This window comes from Mandrillus leucophaeus, unplaced genomic scaffold (genome assembly GCF_000951045.1).
Source record: "Mandrillus leucophaeus isolate KB7577 unplaced genomic scaffold, Mleu.le_1.0 Scaffold562, whole genome shotgun sequence".
NCBI classification, from domain to species: domain Eukaryota; kingdom Metazoa; phylum Chordata; class Mammalia; order Primates; family Cercopithecidae; genus Mandrillus; species Mandrillus leucophaeus.
Genome location: NW_012106053.1, coordinates 809,520 through 830,874, shown reverse-complemented (window position 1 = coordinate 830,874; position 21,355 = coordinate 809,520). Strand labels below are relative to the sequence as shown.

The window sequence follows — 21,355 nt, the reverse complement described above, 5'->3', positions numbered from 1 at the left end:
AGAGCAGTTATTCTTCGTTGGGAATAGAACCTCAACACCCAGGCACGTGCTGGTGGTTTTCATCACTATAAAGACCAGGGTCCTGACGGCAGTTGGTGCTCAGAGCCCTGGATGCGGAGTCCTGAGTATGTCCAGGACAGTGCAGAACAGACAAAAACCCTGACCCCAAGGCTGATGGCACATTACACCCAAGGCTGATGGCATCTAGTGAGAGCCCGTTCTGCCCCAGCTCTTCACCCACCTCACATCTGGACTCCTCTTCGCCCACCTCACATCTGGACTCTGTGGGGTGTTGCAGGAATTGTCCTTGGCCCTTCCCCCTGCTTGGGCCCCGCGGTACAGATGCAGGTCCCGGTTTCATCTTCTCTCGTTTCTTGGGACTTTGCCCCCAACTGCAGGTGCCCTTCTAGCAGTTAGTTACAACAAGACTGTATGTCACGTTGGTGCCTCCGGCATTGCCTGTCCCCACCTGCCCCGGCCAGAACTCGAGTCTCCCCAAGGCGGGGCTTTTGTTCTGCTGGCAGTTCGTTTCTCGTACCCATCCACACGTGTCCGTGGTTTGACTGTGTGGACTGTTGTGTTCACACATCCCAGGATCTGCCCTTCCTGCCTTTGGAACGAGCTTTATCTGAGTGACCTTTCAGGTATGTCCCTCCTCAGCCTTCGAGTTACAGTTCACACAATGGTGATCTCGGTGTTACTGAATGAATCGCGTCATTTGCAAACCGTGCTTCTGTTTGGGTGTCGACACTGGGGCTGATCCATGTTAGTGCAATTAGATGCTGCATCTGGGCCCTAATGACTGCCTGCCCCAGAACGGCACATCACAAAGGCAGGGGCGGTGGGAGGTCCACACCCGCAGCAGAAGGAGCCCGCAGTCAGCATGCTGTGGGGAGAGGGGCCTCCTTACCTTGCCCACTGGGTCTGCAGTGTGGTGGGAGATTTGCAGCATTAGCAGTACCTATAAGAACAAGCCTGACCCTATGCACAGAGTTTTATTGGGACACTGTCAGACCATTCTTTCAGCGTTTCTGTGGCTGCTTTGTGTCACAGTGACAGAGACAAGAGGCTGAGATAGAGACTGCATAGCCACAGAGGCCAAACGATTTGCTTTCTGGCCAATTTTTTTTTCTTCTTTTTGAGACGGAGTCTCGCTCTGTCGCCCAAGCTGGAGTGCAGCGGTGTGATCTTGGCTCACTGCACCCTCCACCTCCCGGGTTCAAGAGATTCTCCTGCCTTAGCCTCCCAAGTAGCTGGGATTACAGGTGCCCATCACCAAGCACGGTTAATTTTTGTATTTTTAGTAGAGATGGGGTTTCACCATGTTGGCCAGGCTGGTCTCGAACTCCTGACTTCAGGTGGTACCCCCACCTCGGTCTCCCAAGCTCTGGGGCCTTTTAAGAAAAAGTTTGCCAGTGACCTGCAATCAGAGTTCATTTTGTTCACATAAAGATCAACGTGGTATTCCCAAGTGGCAGAGATGCAGGACTCAGGAGGCTCCCTGTGGCAGGGCTCCCATCAGAAACTCTGGGCCTCAGAGGTTGCAGCAGGAGACAAAGCAGGGGATGCAGGGCAGCCTTCAGGGACCAGCCTGGAAAGGACATCTCTGCTGCCCTTGACAAAGCGGCCCGGCCCATCCACTGACTTATGGGATCCTGGGAGGCATATTCCTGTTATCAGGGCAGCAAAAGGGGAAATAGGCTGGAGAAGCTTTGCCCAGACAAGTGGATACCCCCTAGCTGGGCATCTCATCAGGGCAGTCCTGGTGGCGGCCGTTTTCAACACCAAGCTTGGGGGAGACCCAGGAGGCATGTGCCGAGATTGCTCTGACACCACTGGGTGCAAAAGCCTGGCTTCGCTCTGCAGTCTCCAAGCATCTGTCCTCGCCCTTCCTTCACAGCTGCCGGGCAATCCTGCCTGCTGACTGAGGCCTGAGGCCTCCTGCTCTCTTGGTCTTCAAGACCCGCTCTGTCCTCCCCAGTCTCCAGGTCAGCATTGTACCACTGCACACAGGAGTGCAGCCCTAAAGCCTGAAGGCCCTGGAGGCGGCTCCTCCCAGACCCACTGCCCCGTGCATCACAGTGCACCCTGATGCCCAGGCACAGGTGCCACATTTGCCCTCATCCAGGAGCAGGGAGTTGGCGCCCACCACTGGCAAGCGGGTTCTGCCTCCAGAAGGCTGCTGAGGCAGCTGGCAGTGGGGCAGGCAGGTGGCCTTGGCTGGATCATTTGAGGCTTGGAATAAGACACAGAGCACAGGCTGATCTCAGCCCCCAGAGGGCTCACAGGCTGCCTCCCTGGGCCACAGCAGCCAGCCTCAGTGGTCCAGCCATGTCCCCGGCCTGCCCAGTGAAAGGAACCAGAGTGTTCTGGGGAGAGCAGAGAGCCTGGACAGCGTCCACCTCACGGCTTTGGCCTGTCCCTCCCACCTGGGCTCCAGGTTCCATCTGGGATTTGGGAGTGGCCACAGGTGGGAGGATGCCTTCTGGGTCTGGGCCAGCTGAGCCTTTGAGGGAGGGTGGACATTGTCCCGGGAGAAAGGGGCCAGCAGACATGCCTCTTCGGGGGTAGGGGAGGCAAGTGAAGGAGGAATTGGAGGGAGGCTTCATCCTTGCTTTGGCTTTCCTGTGGCTCCCGCTCAGAGGTGCAGGGGGAACAGCCGTCACCACTGTGGGTGATTCTCCCTGGTATGCCTGGTGGTTGTTCAGGAGTCTACACGGCTCCCGCTCTCCAAGCCTGTGTGATGTCTGGTTCTTCTGTCCCGGCCATGCGTGCAAATGGTCCCCACGAGGAAGGACACAGGACTGCGTCCCAGTTCTGCAGGCCGAGGTGGCTGGAGCCACCCCCTGCCCAGCCTTTACTAGCCAGTGTGGGCTCTGTGGCCGGGGAGCGGGTATGCGCTGCTCATGGCTTGGACTCTGGTACAGCAAGCCCTGCTCAAGTCCTGGTTTCTCCACTCCCAAGCCATTGACCTTGAGGAGGTCAACTGATTTCTCTAAGGTCAGTTTCTTCGTCTGGAAGTGGGATGCCCCTTGGACTAGCCTCCCTGGACATTCATTGCAAGTGTGAAGTGATTGGAGGTTCTCAGGAGGGCCTGGTTAGGTGAGGGTCACCTTCTTGAGCTGTCGTTACCACCGGGCTCCCAGGGGCAGCCCTGGGTAGGGCTCTGCCCTGCAGAAGACTCCCCTCTCTCGTGGGGGATGCCCCTGCCTGACATTCGGCTGGAAGTCACTTCTGACCGCCCCAGAGCCACCCACATCAATGGCAATAAATCTGTATTAAGACAGATTTGTCTTCGACATTCTCTCCTGCACACCGGACAGAAAGCCGTTTCCGGCACAGGCCAGCTGCTGTGAATACAGCTGCCTTCCAAGTGCCCGTCAGGATGCTGATGGGCTGAAACAATTTTATTTTCCTGCTATTGGGACAGGATCTGCTCGTGGCTCCCCCATAGGCCTGGGGAGCAGGACCCCGCCCGCCTGCTGTGCTCCTGATACCTGCGGTCATCACGCGTTGGCTCGGACGTTGGCTTCAGATGTGCGGTTCTGGGGATGGGGACGCCGGGGTCCATGGAGGCCGCTCAGGGTGGCCAGGCCACGTGATTGCAGAAGGGACGTGTATCTGGACTGTAGTGACCTTCCCGTGTTCTTGAGGGTCTGCTCCCTGCCAAGTCTTCATCTCCAGCAAGACTGACCAGAGGGACCAGGCCTTCTCTAGGCACAATCGACTGGCCAGGCAGAGACCCAGGAGCAATGTGAGACAGCCCAGACCTGGCCTTCTGCCTGCCCCCTCCCTCCTGGGCGCACCTGCCTGGGTTTGCCGTCCAGGCTGCATCTTCTTCTCCCCGAGGCCTCACACCCCTGAACGCCAAGGCCCAGAGGGAGCAGCTCCTGGTTGGAAGTTTGCAGGAAGAACTTGAGGGAGAAACTGAAGAAAAAGTGAGTGTCCCTCACAAGAAGGGTCAGGTCAGGTGGGCATGACGTCCCCTTCCCGGATGACAGGCCACGCAAGCCCAGCTACAGGCAGCTGTCCCGGCCCTGGGGAGGGACAAAGGCGTCCTGCAGTGGCCCTGCCATGTTGCTCCGCCACTCTGGAGGTTCACACTGGAGGCAGCCCTGCCTGACCTGGCACCCTCATCCCCAGACCTTCCAGTCTCCCAGGCCCCCCTCGACCCCTAGAGCTCACTCCCCAGGGCTCCCCATTCGTATGCCCAGACCCCCAGGGCTCCCTGTCCCCGCCCTGGTTGTTGTCTGATGTCAGGTGCTCCCTGACTCTGACCCTTGCCGTTTGAGTTTCCTGGTTCTCCTGAGCCGCCTCCCTCAAACCTCTTTCCTGAATTCTCTTTTCTGGGGCGGCTGCTCTGGGCCCCATGTTCCCTCTGCTCAGGGCTTCGGAGGCTTCTCTTTCCTGTTCCCTTAAGCTGGGCTGCAAGGGCCCCCAGGGAGGGGCTGTCTCCCACCTCCTTCATCCCGGTCCCCACCCCTCCCCGGCTCCCTGCAGCTGATGTTCTGGGGATCCTGCTGTGCCCCGGGCTGCACACCTGGACAGTGGTGCAGGGAACCAGCCGAGCCACCCTCGGGTGTCTCCATCCGTGTGTCTTGGGGCCCTGTGCAGAGGAACCAGGAAGAGGTCGGGCACCAGGCGAGAACGCTGAGGCCTGTGGTCCAGGGAAGGGCTTCAAACGGGTCCCTGGAGGGACATGGGCTCTGGATGAGCCTGGACAGCTGGAGCAGGAAGAGGTGGGGGAGCCACGTGTGTGACCTAAGAGGGGCCGGGGCTGCGGGTGGTGCAGCCTCTGTCCCACACATGGAAAAGTGTCCCCAGTCCACCCACAGGACGGAAGCCCTGCGCTCAAGGAAGGATGCTGGAGATAGACGTCGTGAGAAAACACATGATGGAAACTGTTCTAAAAAGAAAACGGGAAAACAAGGTTAAAAAAGAAAAAAGCTGGTGTGTACATTTGCGTATTTCAGAGACCTCAGAGCATAAGCCCAGAAGAATGACAGAAGAAACTTCTCACATGTTGGAAGCCTGTCTCTGAGTTCCAGCGCCAGGGGACCATCCTGGCTCCCTGTCCATCCCCTCTCCCGGCTCCCCGTCCGTCCCTCCCCCGGCTCCCCATCCATCCTCCCCCAGCTCCCCGTCCGTCCCTCCCCCGGCTCCCCGTCCGTCCCTCCCCCGGCTCCCCGTCCGTCCCTCTCCTGGTGTAGCTGAAGATGTGTCATTCCATGAAGTGCCGCCCTCACCGTGTGGACCGGCCCTGCCCAAGCGCTCTCAGGGTTCTGCACAGGCCAAGCAGCTTAGCCCACTGGTGACCAAGTCCACCCCCAGCTCTGTCCCTTCCTTTACGATGGCCTTGGGCGTACCCCCCGAACCTCAGTTTCCCCACCTGTAAATGCGGGCTGATAACATCACCCCAGGAGTCACAGAGGCCTTGTGAGGCTGCAGCGGGCCCAATTCAGCTGGTACCCACCCCCGGCCTCACTGCGGCTGCTGCAGCCCCGGTGGCTGTGGGTGGGTGGCTGTGGTCCTCCGACCCTGTGTGCAGAGAGGATATCATGCCTGAGGCTGAAACTCCACCTGCTCACCGCAGACCCCAGGCCCTGGCTCCAGCCCGTTCTCTTTTCTGGAAGCAGAGTTATAAATAACTTCCAATTTGTGGCTCTGTGGGTCTGGCAGGAGCGTGTGCGTCCCGCGACCCAGGTTGCTGCCAGCTTTTGCTGGGCTCTCAGAACAAAAGATGGAAGACCTCGAGGAGGCTTTAGTGCACAGCCTCCTGCTGCGCCCGCCATGCAGGTGCCTGCCCAGTCCCTGCCGCCTGGGCCCTGTGGCGTTTAGTCTCCATTCAAGTCCAGGTAACCCCACAGCAGGAGAGGAGGGCGAGGGGGCTGAGAGATGATGGGGGCAGCACCCTGAGAGGGGCCACTGAGAAAGGGAAGTGGGCACCTACAAACACAGAGGATGGGGAGGCAGGAGGAGCTGAGGGGCCCCAGCACGGCTGCTGCCCCTGGACAGGGCAGCCTCTCAAAATTTGCTCGTCATGACCGGGCGCTGAGAGCCGGTGTGCCGGGCCCCTCGTACACACCAGGCCTCTGCGGCAGAGGAGAACTGAGGATGTGGTCCTCACCGCGGGAGGTCCCGGTCCAGTGAAAGAGGATCCAGATGTCCTGGCTCTTCCTGCTGCAGCCGCCTTGGGAGCACCGTGCTGCAGACACCTGCACCCGAGCCTGCTTCTCTCCCGCCCTGCCACCATCCAGTGCTGGGCCGGGAGCACCAAGCTGCGTCAGCTCTCGTCTTAGGCAGCCCGGGTGGCAAGAACTGTGGAGCATGGAGAAAAGAGCCCCGTCGAGCCAAGGTTGTTGTGGAATCACTGGAGAGTCGCGGCTCCCAGGGCCTGTGGCTGTGGCTCCCCAAGGCCGTCCTCAGCTTCCCATCGATCCCATTCATGGAGCGCAGTGGGCGTTTGACAACAAAGCACACCTTCTGTACCCCTGTAGATGTTTTCAGAGGATCCAGAACTCTGTCCTCCTGCTCCAGGTTGTGGCCAGCAGCCTGGGATCCCCAGACCAGTGGCTGGCAGGAACCCTGGCCCTGCCACTCTCTGGCCTCGGGAATGACCTGACCTTGGAACCCAGGGCTTCTCCGGGTGTCCCCTAGAGCTGTGAGGATGAGCGGATGAAATGGCAGATGGCACCCGGCTGAGACCCCCGCACCCAAGGGGCTGCGGATGAAGGGGTTGGGGTGGAAGGGGGACAGGTGGCTTTGGGAACAGCTGCATTTCCACCCAGAGCCCCCTGAAGTTACTAGTGATGATATATATCGTCGTGGGCTTCCGTTTTCTGGTGACCCCACGTCCCACAGGACCAGGCTGAGGCTGAAAAGAGGCCTGGACGGCCTGACCAGCGGTTGGTCAGCTGACCCACAAGTTGGTGAAAGCAGAAAACCGTGATAGCATTTGCATGTCTCAAGCATTTCATTCCCCAGAAGTGCAGTCATTATCACTGTATCGAGATGTGTCTGGATGAGGCCTTTGCTTTGGGGATGGTCTGTGGCTTGGTGCTTTCATCGGGTTGGTTTGTTTGTTCGTTTGTTTCTAAAGCCAGGCTCCTAGTTGTACTTGATGATATCAAGGTGGTGGGTGTTTCACTACAGTGTGGCGGGAAGGGCTGATGAGCGTGGAGTCCCCCGGCAGTTTTTGACTTTTGATTTCCATCTCTCCCCCCGTCTTGGCCACACCTAAATTCACAGCAGATGGTTTTTTAGAAATGTACTCTATTGCATCTTCCGGTAACATTCAGCTAGCGTTCATAGAAACAGCTCCTTGCCTTCTTTCCACACTTACCTTCCACTGACTTATGTAATTCTACTTTAGTTATACAGTTCCAGTGACAATAGCAGCTACAGGGGCACAGCCAGGTTTTGGAACGGACGCGGCTCTCTTGGTAAACACACACACACACACACACACACACACACACACACACACTCGGGGTGCAGTGGTGCAGGAGTGACCTCGGGCAGGCCCAGATGTTCCTCCCACATAACAAAGACTTTCTTCAAAGGCGTTACACAGACAGACGAGAGCGCTGGTTGATAGCTTAACGCGATAAGCTGATTAGCTGGAGGCCGGCGGTGGGAGAGCGCCACGTACAGCACTTGCTGGGCACCGTGTTCTTTAATCAGCATCACGGCCCAGCGCTCCATTGCCACTCAGCTCACTTGTGTTGCTTATAGAAGGTGCACTTTGCACCCTCCTCTCCAGATGAGTCCAAGAGGCTCACTTGGCCAAAGTGAATTTACCCAAAGGGACGGGCTGACGCCAGAGCCAGGTCGTTGGGCCACAGACCATGCACTCGCTGGTTCCTCCACGGCTCAGGAACAGCCTCCCCCTGTCAGGACTGCCTAGGAGGCTGGGCCAGCACCTTCATTCAGTTCCACGCTTTGTATCACAGAACTATTTTGAGAAAATTGCAAACTTTCAAACTTGTCATCAGTGAAACGGTTTGACTCTGTGTTCCCACCCAGATCTCATGTGGAAGTGTCATCCCCACGTGTCGAGGGAGAGAGCTGGTGGGAGGTGATTGGATCATGGGGGCGGTTTTCCCCATGCTGCTCTCATGACAGTGAGTGAGTTCCCAGGAGATCTGATGGTTTAAAAGGGTAGCCCCTGCCCCGTTGCCGGCTCTCTCTCCTGCCTCCATGTGAGACGTGCCTGCTTCCCCTTTGCCTTCTGCCATAATTGTCAGTTTCCTCTGTGGCCTCCCCAGCCATGCGGAACTGTGAGTCAGTTAAACCTTTTTTTCCTTATACATTACCCAGTCTCAGGTAGTTATTTTTAGCAGTTTGAAAACTAACCGGTACAATCGGTTTTATAATTTTCCCAAGGCCCCGAGTCTCCTTACCATGGAGTGAGTTGTTACCTGAATTCCAGGCAATGGTATTTTCTTGGGAGGGGAGTGAGCTTTTGGAAGCAGAAGTGCATGGGGATGGCTTGGCTCTGCCCTCCCTCAGCCCTTCCTGTCTCCTGTGGGAACGGGGGGTTTGCTCACGGGACAGTGATCTTTGGAGGCTTCATGGGATGGAGGGAGGGCACTGTTGAGAGGGACTTGGAAGTAGGCAGAATTGAGTCCAGGAGGAGAGGAGGCAGCCGTGAAGCATGAGTGGCCTTCCCAGGGAAGGGCGAGGGAGAGACTATCAGAACTCCCAGCAGCTGTCCCGTAGAGCCTCCGTGTCTCATGGAGTGACCTAACCGTGGCCTAGAAGTGCAGTGACCCTTCCCGTTCGGAAGGCTGGACACGCGGGACTCAGATGGGAACAAGGTTGATGCTGCCTCCAGAGCAGGCCAGCCGCAACTCAGAGCCACCGTGTGCACCGTGTCACCCCGGGAAGCACCTCGGCCCCTTTCAGATTCTCCAGGCCTCCCAACCCTCCTGCCCGCTTCCTGTCTTTGAGGTTGTCAGCTGGGGCAGGCGAGTGCCCAAGGCACTAAACAAAGACTGAGGCTGCGTCTGGGCAAAATCCTCCAAGAACGGCTGAGACCTCCAATTCCATGGAAACACAAAGGTTTCCATGTTTCCTGGTGACCCCAGGCCCCAACCTGCTCACACACTCTGCCCGGCACTTACCTCTCGGGGTGTGGCTCCCAGAGGAGCTTCCCAGAGCTTCTCTGCTGATAGGCTGTGTTGGCCCAAGAAGCCAAACTCTGTAAAATATGGAAGGAGGTTTATTCTGAGCCAGTGACCATGGCCTGGGGGATGGTCTCAGGAAGACCACACGTGCCTGAGGTGGTTGGGTTATAGTTGGTTTTATACATTTTAGGGAGACAGAAGTGACAGGTAAAGGCATAAGTCAGTGCACTTAAGATGTACATTGGTTTGGCCTGGGAAGGGGAGATCTCCAAGGTGGGGGCTTCCAGGTCATAGGTGGATTCAGAGATTTCCCGATTGGTAATTGGTTGAAAGAGTTAAGCTTTGTCTGAAGACTTCAGAAGTTGGTAACAAGGAATGCCGGAGTTAAGATGGGAGGTTGTGGAAGCCACAGTTCTTGTTATGTAGATGAAGCCTCTAAGTAGCAGGTTTCAGAGACAATGAATGTCTCTCTTAGGACCTTAAAAGGTGTCAGACTCTTAGTGAAATCTCTCTTGGATCCAGGAAAGACCTAGAAAAAGGAGATGCAAATTTTTCCCACAAGAGTCGGCTTTACAGAGCCATTTCAAAATATGTCAGAGAAATGTTCTTTGGGGTAAAATATTTTGATTTCCTTTAGAGCCTGCTATGTGTCATGTGATGCTGCACCAGAGTCAGGTTGGAATTTGGTATCTTATTGCCACAAGTAATCCATGTTGTCAGTCTTATGATCTCTCTTTTAATGATACAGCTGGTCAGTTGGGCCTAAACTCTAAAAGGGAGGGGGGCGTATTGAGGGGTGTCTGATCTCCCTTCCCATCATGGTTGGGAATTCAGTTTGTCAGGTTTCTCTGGGCTCTCCTTGACCTATGGGGGTGTCTGTTCAGTTGGCTGGGTGACTTAGGGTTTCCTTTTTGGTTTACAGCTCTCTGCCAGTTAGAAAACACCCCATTCAGAGTCCTCTGTACCTACACCCATCACTGGCTGCATCCATCACCACTAGCCAACCTTCCTTGTGATTCCAGAAACTCAGAGGAGGGCAGGGCCTGGAAATGCAGATGCCTTGCCCTGAGTACACACAGGCCCCATGTGCACCCTGGGAGTTGGAAGGGGTGCTGAGTGGGGTCAGCACAGGTGGCCAAGGTCACTCCCACTTCTTTCAAAGCTCCCTCCAGCAGGCAGGAGGAGGGGGTCCCTGAGCCGTGTGCAGCAGGCAAGATGGCGCCTGAGGCCACCAGGGATCTCTGCCCAGGAGGGGAAAGGAGACAAGCCTAGGTTTCACTGTGCCTGTCTACTAGGGCTCTATAATGGAGTACGTAGACTAGGGGATTACAAACCACAGAAATTTATTTCTCACAGCTCTGGAGGCTGGAAATCCACGATCGGGGTGCCAGTAGGGTTGGGTTCTGGTGAGCATTCTCTTTTGGTTTGCAGACAACTGTCTTCTGGCTATGTCCTCACATACTGGAAAGGATGAGGGGCCTCTCTCAGGTCCCTTTTATAAGGGCACTAATTTCATTCACGAGGGTTCCACTCTCGTGGCCTAATCACTGCCCAAAGGCCCCACTTCCTAATACCATCACTTGGGGGTTAGATCTCAACATCATAATTGCGGGGGGTCATAGCCATTCAAACCATAGTACGTGATGCTCAGGTGTTTGGATGTTTGGTTGAGTGGATGGGAGAAAGAATGGATGGATGGATGGACAGGTGGATGGATGGATAGTGGGTAGCTGAATGGATAGATTGATAGAAAGTGGATAGGTTGATGGAAGCTTGGATGGATGGATTTCTAATCGATTTTTGAATGGAAAGATGGGTAGTGGATGGATGGATGGATGGTAGACAGGTGGATGGATGGATGGATGGATGGATGGATGGATGGATGGATGATGGTTGGACTGATGGACGGATGATAGATGATGGTGATGGATTGATGGTTGAATGGATAGATGGATGGAGGGATGGATCAATGGATTGGTGGAGGGTGGATGATGAATGAATGGATTGATAGATGGGAGGATAGAGGATGGATGGTTGGATGGTGGACAAGTGGATGGATTGATGGGGGATGGATGTTGGATGGATAGATGGATGAATGGATGGATGGATGGATGGATGGATTGATTGATGAATGGATGGATGGATAGATGGTGATGATGGATGGATGTTTGAATGGATAGCTGGATAGATAGGTGGATGGATGGATGGATTGGTGGAGGGTGGGTGATGGATGAGTGGATTGATGAATGGGAGGATGGGTGGGTGGCGGATGGTGGATGGTGATTGAGTGGATAGATAGATGGATAGGTTGATGGGTGGGTGGATGAATGGATGGTGGACAGGTAGATGGATGGATTAGTGGGTGATGGATGGATGGTGGATGGTACATGGAATGGTAATGGATGTTTGAATGGGTAGATAAGTGGGTGGGTGGATAGATGGATGGATTGGTGGCGGGGGTCGGGGGACGTCTGTGGATGGATGGATGGGGGATGGCTAAATATTTCCTGAGCCTAGCCGTGCAGCCTCCTGTGAGCCTTGATGTGTCCAGGTCCTAGTGAGGGTACTGGGTTCCCTGAGAAGACAGTCAGAGTTCTCAGCCTCCATGTTCATTTTGCTATGGCCAGCACCTCCCCTCGAGGCAGTGACAGTCCACTTGTAAACAGGACCATCCCTGGGAACTTGCCCCTCCTCACTCCCAGTGATGGACCCACAGCCAACAGCACCCAGCTCCATACACGCTCTGCTGGCCTCAGGTCACCTCCTAAGTGAAGGAGTGGCCCCATCTCTGAGGGGGGAACATGTAGCTGCCCCCACATACCACGACCCACCTTCCCTGGGCTGCCCCAGGCTCCTTGAGGGCCGCTCCACCAGCGCTTAGCCCCTGGGGCCTCCTAGAACCAGACAGGAGACGCTTTCCTTTTTGTGCATTAAAATTAAAAACTGCGGCTGCCTCTCCTGTCTTCTCTGTTAAATAGCTTCTGTCAATTCGTAGGAATGTGCCTGAGGAACATGATTAGAGTGCTTTTTTTTCCTTCCACTTACATGTCTTAATCTTAATGAAATAATGAAACAGGTAGCTCATTACAGTTGGGCTTTTTTATTTGTTTTTTTGTGTGTTTTGGGTTTTTTTTTTTTTTCCCTCTCTCTCATCTAATTTGATGACCCAGACTTGGAGTGTTTTGCATGGTGCGGTCTGCTGCACTCATCATAAAGGGAGGCGTTTCCATTCTTGACCGTGGTGGGGACAGTTCCCGGAGCTAATGAATCACTCTAATCAGAGAGCCATCTTGAAAATTAATACATTCTACTGTAACTATTTAAAGAAAAAATAATTATCAAGACTGTTCCCACTAAATTATGCTGTCTAGAAGTTGTAGAAAGAAAATTTTATCTAATTTTAAGATGTAATCTGGGTTTTGCAGATTTTTCTTTTCTTGAGTGATTAACAGATCAGCATTGAATAGCAAGGACTGGAACATGCTGCCCTTTTCTCAGTGTTTTCCTGGAACCTTGTCTTGTGTCAGCCTCATGCACCCCAAGGCCTTGGCCCTGTCTTGGCCCCTGCCCCGTGAGGGCCAGGTCTTCAGGCCTCTTAGCTCCCCATGGCTGCTCTGGGGACGGTGGCTCTCCCTGCCCAGCTCCTCCTTGGGTCCATTTCTAAGTAAGCTCCTTTCTTAGCTGAGAAGACAGTCTTGACTTCCCAGTTTCTGAGAGACAGTGCATCGTGATTTAACAGAAAAAGAGGGCCGGGCACAGTGACTCACACCTGTAATCTCAGCACACTGGGAGGCCAAGGCGGGCAGATCACCTGAGATCAGGCATTCGAGACTAGCCTGACCAACATAGTGAAACCCCGTCTCTACTAAAAATACAAAAAATTAGCCAGGCGTGGTGGTGCATGCCTGTAATCCTACCTACTCGGGAGGCTGAGGCAGGAGAATCACTTGAACCTGGGAGGCGGAGGTTGCAGTGAGCCAGAGTTGCACCACTGCCCTCCAGCCTGGGTGACAGAGCAAGACTCTGTCTCGAAAAAAAAAAAAAAGAGAAAACCTTTGTTGATGTGCCGCCGCTTAACTGCTAAGCACAACATGAAATGGCCCGTGTGTGTCCTCGGTGTGGGTCCCCCCAGCCTCTGCACCTGCCTCCCAGGAGGACCCGGTACTCACGGAAGTCTTCAGCTGCAAATGTGCTGGATGGCTAGAGCGGTTAGGGAGGCGCGGTTTTCAAAACTGCGTGGAAACCTTCCTCTGCCTCTGCACACCATATGCAGGGGGGAATGTGGAGCAGGTGGACACTGACAGGTCACCAGGTCTGACCCCCGCCCTGGAGATGGGGTGCCTCTCACCCACCTGCAAACGCCACCTCTTGAGTCCACATCTGGAGATCCCCGTCTGCCTGGCCTACTTGTCTTCAGGGTCTGAGTTCGGGGAGGGATTTAGTGATTCCCTGACTTGGGACCCACGTTCACCCCAGAAAAGGCCAGCCTGCACCCTCAGACCCAGGACCAGAAGCACAGGGCTGGGTTCCAATGCCTGAGGAACCTGTGGAGACTTGAGAGCAAGTCCCCCGGGTGGAGACAAAGCGGTGACATGAGATGTTGCTCAGTCTCCTGGCTCTGCTGCGTCACCGAGTCTGAACCGATATCATTCACTGGCTCTCGATGTGGGGTCCTGGGTCACCCGTGTAGCCCCTCGGGTGGACAGACTGACCTTTCCCCACCCACTCACCCCAGCTCCCTGGGCCAGCCCAGCTGTGCTTTCATGGGACTGAGGCCCAGACTGTACAGGAAAGAGTGGGTTGATGGGCTGGTGTCATTGGCGTCACAGATGACGGGGGCCACAGCCTTGGGCCTTCCTTGTGCTGCCCTCTTTCCTGTCCCCGGTTGATGTAAGTGTCTCCGAGCCTGGCTGGGTGCTTCCCTCAGTTACTAGCAAGGTCCTTGCTGCCCCCAGGAGGCGGTCCCTCCGGGATGAGGGATACGGCAAGGGAGTGCTCCCTGCATGCCGCCCTGCCTTGCAGACTCTTCCCTGGTGGCCTGGCTCCCATCACAGTGGCCTCACAGCACTGGGGGAGGTGGGCTTGGCTGGCGGGCTGGGCTAGGGTCAGTGGATGTGGAGCTGTCCACCCTCCCCTGTGGCATCAGCTGGAGGCCAGGTGCCCGGGCTCCCCCCACCCCTCCTGCACAGTCAGACGCTCATAACTGCATTTGTCCTCAGCCTGCCTGGCAAGGGGACGAGGCTCCCAGCGGGGCTCCTGGATGTGGTCCTTCTCCCACCCTAACAGGACGGAGAGGGTCTGTGCTCGAGAGCACATAGGCTGTTTGGGACTTCAATGAGCTGGGTCAACTGCGGTCCACTCAGACCCTCAGCCCCACCTGCCCCAGACCTCTGATCAGTAGAATTGAAAGGCATCTGAAATCAGAGCTGTACATCCCGGTCTAGGGGCTTGATGGGCCGGTGCCATGAGAGACGTGGCGCAGGCTGCCCACCCTCAGACCCCTGCACACCCACACCGAGGCTGGGGAGGAAGGAGACTGTGCCAGTCACCCGGGCCTCAGGTGAGGACTGTGCAGACCTCAGCTCTGCAGACACTGTGGCTTTGCCCATTTCTCAGCACTCTGCATTTATGACCTTTCTGGCCAGATGTAGCAGGTGCTTTCCTGTCCCTTCCTATCCTCCCTCCATCCTTCCCTCTTTTCCTCACTCCTTTCCTCCATCCTTCCCTCCTTTCCTCCCTCCCTCCTTTCCTCAGGAACTTTGAGGGGCCCCTGAGTGCCCTGCCCAGGGACAGGAGGTGAAGGTCTGGGGTTTCAGATGCCAGCACTTCCCCTTTGGCCTGCAGGGCATCTCCGGAGTGAATGGGTGGCAGCCACCTGGGCTCCCATTGGAGGGTGGAGCTCCCCCCAACTGCAGTGTTAGGTCCCAGAGAGGGGAAACCCTGAAGGGTCCCTGCAGGTGTCCAGGCAGCTGATGGCCGGGGTCTGACACCCCTTCACCCTCAAAGCCATCACCTTCATACCACTTTTGCCACCGTTGCTGCCTTCAAAATCTCGCAGCCAGGAAATGAGGGTGGAATGAAGGTTGCCCCTGCACAGCCCCCTCTTGAGTCCAAACCCTCTGCTACATGAGATGCAGGTTGTGTGTGCACAGGGCTGGCCTGCGTCACCCCAGCTTCTTACCAGCACGGCACAGCCACGCAAAGGCCCTAGGATAGGAAGAGGGAGCTCCCGTCTTAGGGAGATCAAAGGCCTCACCTCACCCTCCTTTTTAAAATTTTTTTAAATTTTATTTTTCCATAAGTTATTGGGGCACAGGTGGTATTTGGTTACATGAGTAAGTTCTTTAGTGGTGATTTGTGAGATGCTGGTGTACCCATCACCTGAGCAGTGTACAGTCCACTATGTATGTTGATTTTTATCCCTCGCCCCCTCCCACTCTTCCCCGCAAGGCCCCAAAGTCCATTGTATTATTCTTATGCCTTTGCATCCTCGTAGCTTAGCTCTCACCTATCAGTGAGAACATGCAATGTTGGGTTTTCCATTCCTGAGTTACTTCACTTAGAATAATAATCTCCAGTTTCATCCAGGTTATTGCAAATGCTGCTAATTCATTCCTTTTTATGGCTGTGTAGTGTTCTGTCATATATATATCACAGTTTCTTGATCCGCTTGGTGATTGATGGACGTTTGGGCTGGTTCCACGATTTTGCAATTGTGAATTGTGCTGCTACACCTGTGTGTGTATCTTTTTCAAATAATGACTTCTTTTCCTCTGGGTAGATACCCAGTAGTAGGATTGCTGGATCAGATGGTAACCCTCCTTTTGTAAATTAATCTCAGCTTTGCCCTTACTTGCTGGACCACGTTGGACAAGTCACGTAACTTTTCCAAACCTCAGTATTCCTGTCTACCCAAGGCGGCGAGGGCCAGCTCCCTGAAGCGGGGCTATGAGCAGTTAATGGGGCCATAAACGCACCTTGCCTATAAATTGCAAGGGCACCAGAGTGTCCGTTCCTTCCCTTCCCTTTATCCTCCTCATTGGACCTCACTTTACCTTTTTCTCCAGATGGTGACGTTTCTAGGTGAGAAGCCTGGAAGCTTGGCGTGGCCTTTGAACAGAGCGAATTCAGACTCTCTGAGGCCCTAAAGCCTGTGTGGTCAGTCCTGGCTCTCAGCGCTTCCTGCTTCACACAGTTAGGAAGACTTGGGAGCAATCACCCTGGCTGAGAAACCCTGCAGTGGCCTTGTGGGGGTCTCTCCAGTTCTGGGGCTGAGCCAGCAGCGGCCCGCGCTGAGCAGCTGGGAACCGGGTCCCTGGCACTGGTTCTGCAGGACCCGAGGCTCCTGCCCGCACGTAGCTCATGCTTGCTTGAGAGCCGGCCTGGTCCTAGCAACTTCCATCCATGTCAGTGTGCAGGAGACACCGGGGTGGTCTTCTAGTCCCAAATGCCGTCCATCCCTGCGGGGGCACAGAGGCCTGGGTGTGGGGCATGGGGCTCAGGAGGTGGCCACCTAAAGTCGGACCCTGTCTCTGCCCTCACTGGCTGGCTGCGTCATTTTGAGAAGTCCTCGTTATTTCTGTAGCCTTCTGCCTGGTCGTCAGATACAGGGTGATGCCACCTGTGTCCTCAGGGCTGCAGAGAGGGTCCGCCGAGCTGAGAGACCAAGGGAGGTGGCCCGGGCCTGCCGTGGTGGTGGGAGGTCTGGCCAGGCTCAGGGCAGAATGCCTGGGGTACGGGAGAGGCACAGAGCCTCCGGAATTGAGGCTCCAGGATGGGAGGTGTGGATGCCCATGTTCTCAGGGACGGACGTTACAGGCCCTCGGGAGACCTGAGGACTTCTGAGTATGTGGCCAGTCTCTTAGAAGTTGCGTTTGATGACAATTGGGAATGTGTCGCTGGTCCCTTTGCGGGCTGGTCATTCCTCATTGTGTGTCAAGTGCCCCCTCTGTTCCAGGATCCAAGCAGGTGTTTGCCCCGCATCCCACCCCAGCATCTGCCTGGCGCACTAGGTGCCCAGGTTGAATGTGCCCACGGTCGACTCGAGGGGCTGCCTCCCCCACGTGCAGCCAGCCTTAGAGCCTTGCCTTCGGGTCTGGGCACTGAGTGGGCAGCTCCCATCCCATGGGCACAACAGTGGCCAGGAGGAGGACCAGAACATCACCGCCTCGCCCCACCCCCCTTCCAGGGTCAGGCTGAGGCTCCTGTCCCCGCTGCAGGGATGTGGGCTCACTGTCCAGCATCATTTGGGACACATGAGGCCAGGGCGGGAGCTTCGGGACCCTCATATCGCAGCCTCATGTGGTAAGGACCAGGCCAGAGTGCCTTCTGCAGGGTCCACTGGGGAAGGAGAGTGGGTGCTGAATTCAGAAGCCAGTGAGGACCAGGGACGGGGTGGCAGGTTCCAGCGTGGAACCCAGTCTCCTGCCTCACAGCCCCACTCACGACTTCAATCTTGCCCTAGAGCGTGACCTCACAATCCTCATACGAGTGTTTGGTCCACTAGCCTGACAGCCCCAGAATGGGCTAGGGTAGGAAGAGGGGCCTCTGGTGGAGGAGCAAAGTGAGCTGAGCGGGAGGAGAAAGCCGTCATCCCCACAGGCTGCGGAAGACACGGGGCAGCTCAGCTTAGCTCAGCTCAGCATAGGCAGGTCTGGAGTGAAGGCCCCCACTATGTGTGGCCCCTCCCATAGCAACATATTTACTGCAGGGCTTGGGGAAAGCCCCTGAGATGGGGCTCTGCCTCCTGCACTTGCACAGGTATTTGTTTTTCAAGGAGGCCAAACAGAATCCTCTGCTCACAGGAGAAAACCAGGGGTGGGCTTTGTGCAGCCGCAGCCGTGAGTCTTCCTGGTTAAGAGCTGTCCTCTGAAGTGGCTGAAAGTTGTTAATGAATGCAGGCTCCTGTGCCTGCGTTCTTGGGAATGGATTTGAAATTATGCTCAGATCTTCTACTTGCTTGATGGCACATGTGATGTGTGGCCTCTTCCTGCTTTGTCCACAAGGGATGCCCTGCAGGGGAAGATTCCCTCCAAGTCTGGGTTCTCCTTGGACCCCATGCTGTGCCAGCAGGAGAGTGTGTGGCTGAGTGAACAGCTGCTTTGCCTGGGAGAAGATGGGAACTGAGCTCAGGGTAGACAATGGTAGGCACTGAGTCCTTGGCCAGGAGCCCAGAGGAGCACTCCCTGGGCCCAGGAAAGCCAAGACTCCTTATTGGAACCCCAATGGTAGCATGCTAGCTCCCCTGCTGCTTGGGTTAGGTGAGAAACCAGGGACAAAAGAGCTTTCCTAAAGGGATGGGGAAGATGGCGTGCCAGGCACATGTTCTGTGGGCACAGGGATGGAAGTTCTGAGCTGTAATTCACTGGGGAGGATCCAAGAAGAGAGGAACCTGGACTGGAATGAAAATGAAGACAGGCCACCAGGGCCCTGTTAGGGCTTGGTTCATTATCCGTCTCTGAACCCCAGCATCCTCATACCTGAAATGAGCTAAGGATGAGAGCCTTCACCTGGAATTGCCATAGGAATGAGGGCCGCCATGTGTATGGCACAGGAAGGAGTCACTCCAGGTAGCTGCTGAAGATGGAGATGGTGATGATGATGGTGACAGTGGTGATGGTGAGCATGATGGTGTGATGATGATGGTGAGGATAATGGTGGTGATGGTGGTGGTTAGGATGTATGATGGTGATGGTGATGGTGATGATGGTTGTGATGATAGTGATGGTGGTGGTTATGATGATATGGTGATGGTGGTGATGATGGTGGTGATGGTGATAGTGATGGTGGAGGTGGTAATGATGGTGATGATAATGATGATGGTGGTTATGATGATATGATGGTGATGATGGTGGTGGTGATGATGGTGGTGGTGATGATTGTGATAGTGATGATGGTGGTGGTAATGATGGTGATGATGATGATGGTAGTGATGATGATAGTGATGGTAGTGATGATGGTGATAGTGAGATGGCAATGATAATGGTGGTGGTTATGATGATGTGATGGTGATGGTGGTGATGGTGGTGGTGATGATAGTGATGGTGGTGGTTATGATGATATGATGGTGATGGTGGTAGTGATGATGATGATAGTGATGGTAGTGATGGTGGTGATGATGGTGACAATAATGATGGTGATGATAATGACGGTGGTGATTATGATGGTAATGGTGATAATGGTGGTGGTTATAATGATGTGATGGTGATGGTGGTGGTGGTGATGGTGGTGGTGGTGATAATGGTGATGTCAGTGATGATGGTGATGATGGTGAGATGGTGATGATAATGGTGGTGGTTATGATGATGTGATGGTGATGGTAGTGGTGGTGATGGTGGTGGTGGTGATGATAGTGATGGTGGTGGTTTTGATGATGTGATGGTGATGATGGTGGTAGTGATGATGATAGTGATGGTAGTGATGATGGTGGTGATGATGGTGACAATAATGATAGTGATAATAATGGTGGTGGTTATAATGATGTGATGGTGATGTTGATGGTGGTGGTGGTGGTGATGGTGCTGATGACGATGGTAATGGTAGTGAAGGTGATGATAGGGAGAGCTGACTGAGCTGAGCTGGATGAGAGGAAGCTGAAGCACATGGTTCTACCCATGATGGGAAGGATGCCAGTGCTGCACAGGGAGGTGACCTGAGTGGGGCACATTCTGCAGGTGTCGTCTTGAGCAGAGGCTCCTGCCTGTTCATAGGAGCATCCCAGGAACTAAGCAAGGATGAATATGTAGATTGAGGGTGCCTGGCCTGGGAGGGGTGTGTGTGACTGGAAGCTTGAGTGGGTCTCCAGATGATGCTGAGGTTTATAATGAGCATGGGACACCTGGGAACAAGGTGGGTCTCCCAAGCAATCACCAGGAACCAGCTGGGCAGTGCTGGACCCCTGGTTCTACCCCAGGAATGGGAAGGGTAGAGGCGAGGAGGTTTCTTGGGAGGAAGACGTGCCAGGAGTGCCAGTAGGTAGGGCCTGGTAACTAATGGAGGTTTCTCACACCAGAGGATGCTGGATCTGTCCTGAGCACAGCAGGGTGACTGTGGGGGGCGGCGGCTCCTGTGGAGGGAGCGACTCTGGACCTGGAGACAGGAGTGCCAGGCAGGCAGGCAGCGGGGAGACTTTTCAGCCCAGCCTCCTGGGGCCCTGGGGGCCTTAGGAACGCTCTCCCAAGAGGGAGTGTCAGGGCCGAGCAGCCTCCAGGCTTAGCGCAGTGCCCTATGAGACCTTCTCTCCTGCTCCGTCCTGGCTCTCCCTGGGTTGCAGGAGACAGAGGCAGGGGACCTGGCCCCTCCGGATGCCCAGCTACAGGCCAGAAGACAATGGTGCTCAGTCGGGTGCTGTGCTTTGGTTACCTGGGACCAGCATGTAATTACTGCATGAGGCTGCAGTGACCCAGCAGGTTCCCTTACCTCCGAGGGACTAAGATAGCCAGAGTTTGCTAGAATCCCCCAAGCCCAACAGGGAGCTGCTTTTACCACTGAACAGGCAGGATCAAGGGACAGAGGGAGACTAAGTTACATCTTTTAGAAACCCCACACCGTGTGCTCCTCCAAACGCCTACATCCGGACTCCCGTGTCCCAGGGCCAGGATCCAGCAGTGGGACCCCAGAGGAGCTGATGCCTGCCTTGGCTGGGGTCAGAGGGAGGTCTTGCGAGCTTTCCTGGCCCTACAGCAGGTGCCTCCTGGGCTCCCTTCCGCAGCCTCGGGGTGGAGCCCATCTGGGCTCTACAGGCCCCGTGCATGGCCAGGGCTGTGCCCCTACCTCTGAGAGACCCTTCCAGCCTGGCACTGCAGCAGGCTCAGGCACCAACTGTGCCTCCTGCTCTACTGACCAGCCCAGTGCTGCCTGGTAACTGGGACCAGAGCCATGTTCCTCAGACCTAAGTAATGTGGCAATGCCTATTTTTTTTTTTTTTTTTGCGACCAAGGCCCACTCTGTCCCCCAGGCTGGAGTGCAGTGGCATGATCTCGGCTCACTGCAACCTCTGCTTCCCAGATTCAAGTGATTCCCCTGTCTCGGCCTCCTGAGTAGCTGGGATGCACCACCATGCCCAGCTAATTTTTGTATTTTTATTAGAGGCGAGGTTTCACCATGTTGGCCAGGCTGGTCTCGAACTTCTGGTGATCCACTTGCCTTGGCCTCCCGAAGTGCTGGGATTACAGGTGTGAGCCACTGCACACTGCTGACAATGCCTTTTTTTTTTTTTTTTTTTTTTT

At 55.2% G+C, this 21,355-nt stretch overlaps 1 protein-coding gene across 1 annotated transcript in view; it reads left to right on the top strand.

The window, feature by feature from the left end:
- Nucleotides 1–21,355, top strand: part of FAM19A5 (family with sequence similarity 19 (chemokine (C-C motif)-like), member A5) — a 129,554-nt gene that overhangs the window by 51,399 nt on the left and 56,800 nt on the right. The gene's annotated exons all lie outside the window — the stretch shown is intronic.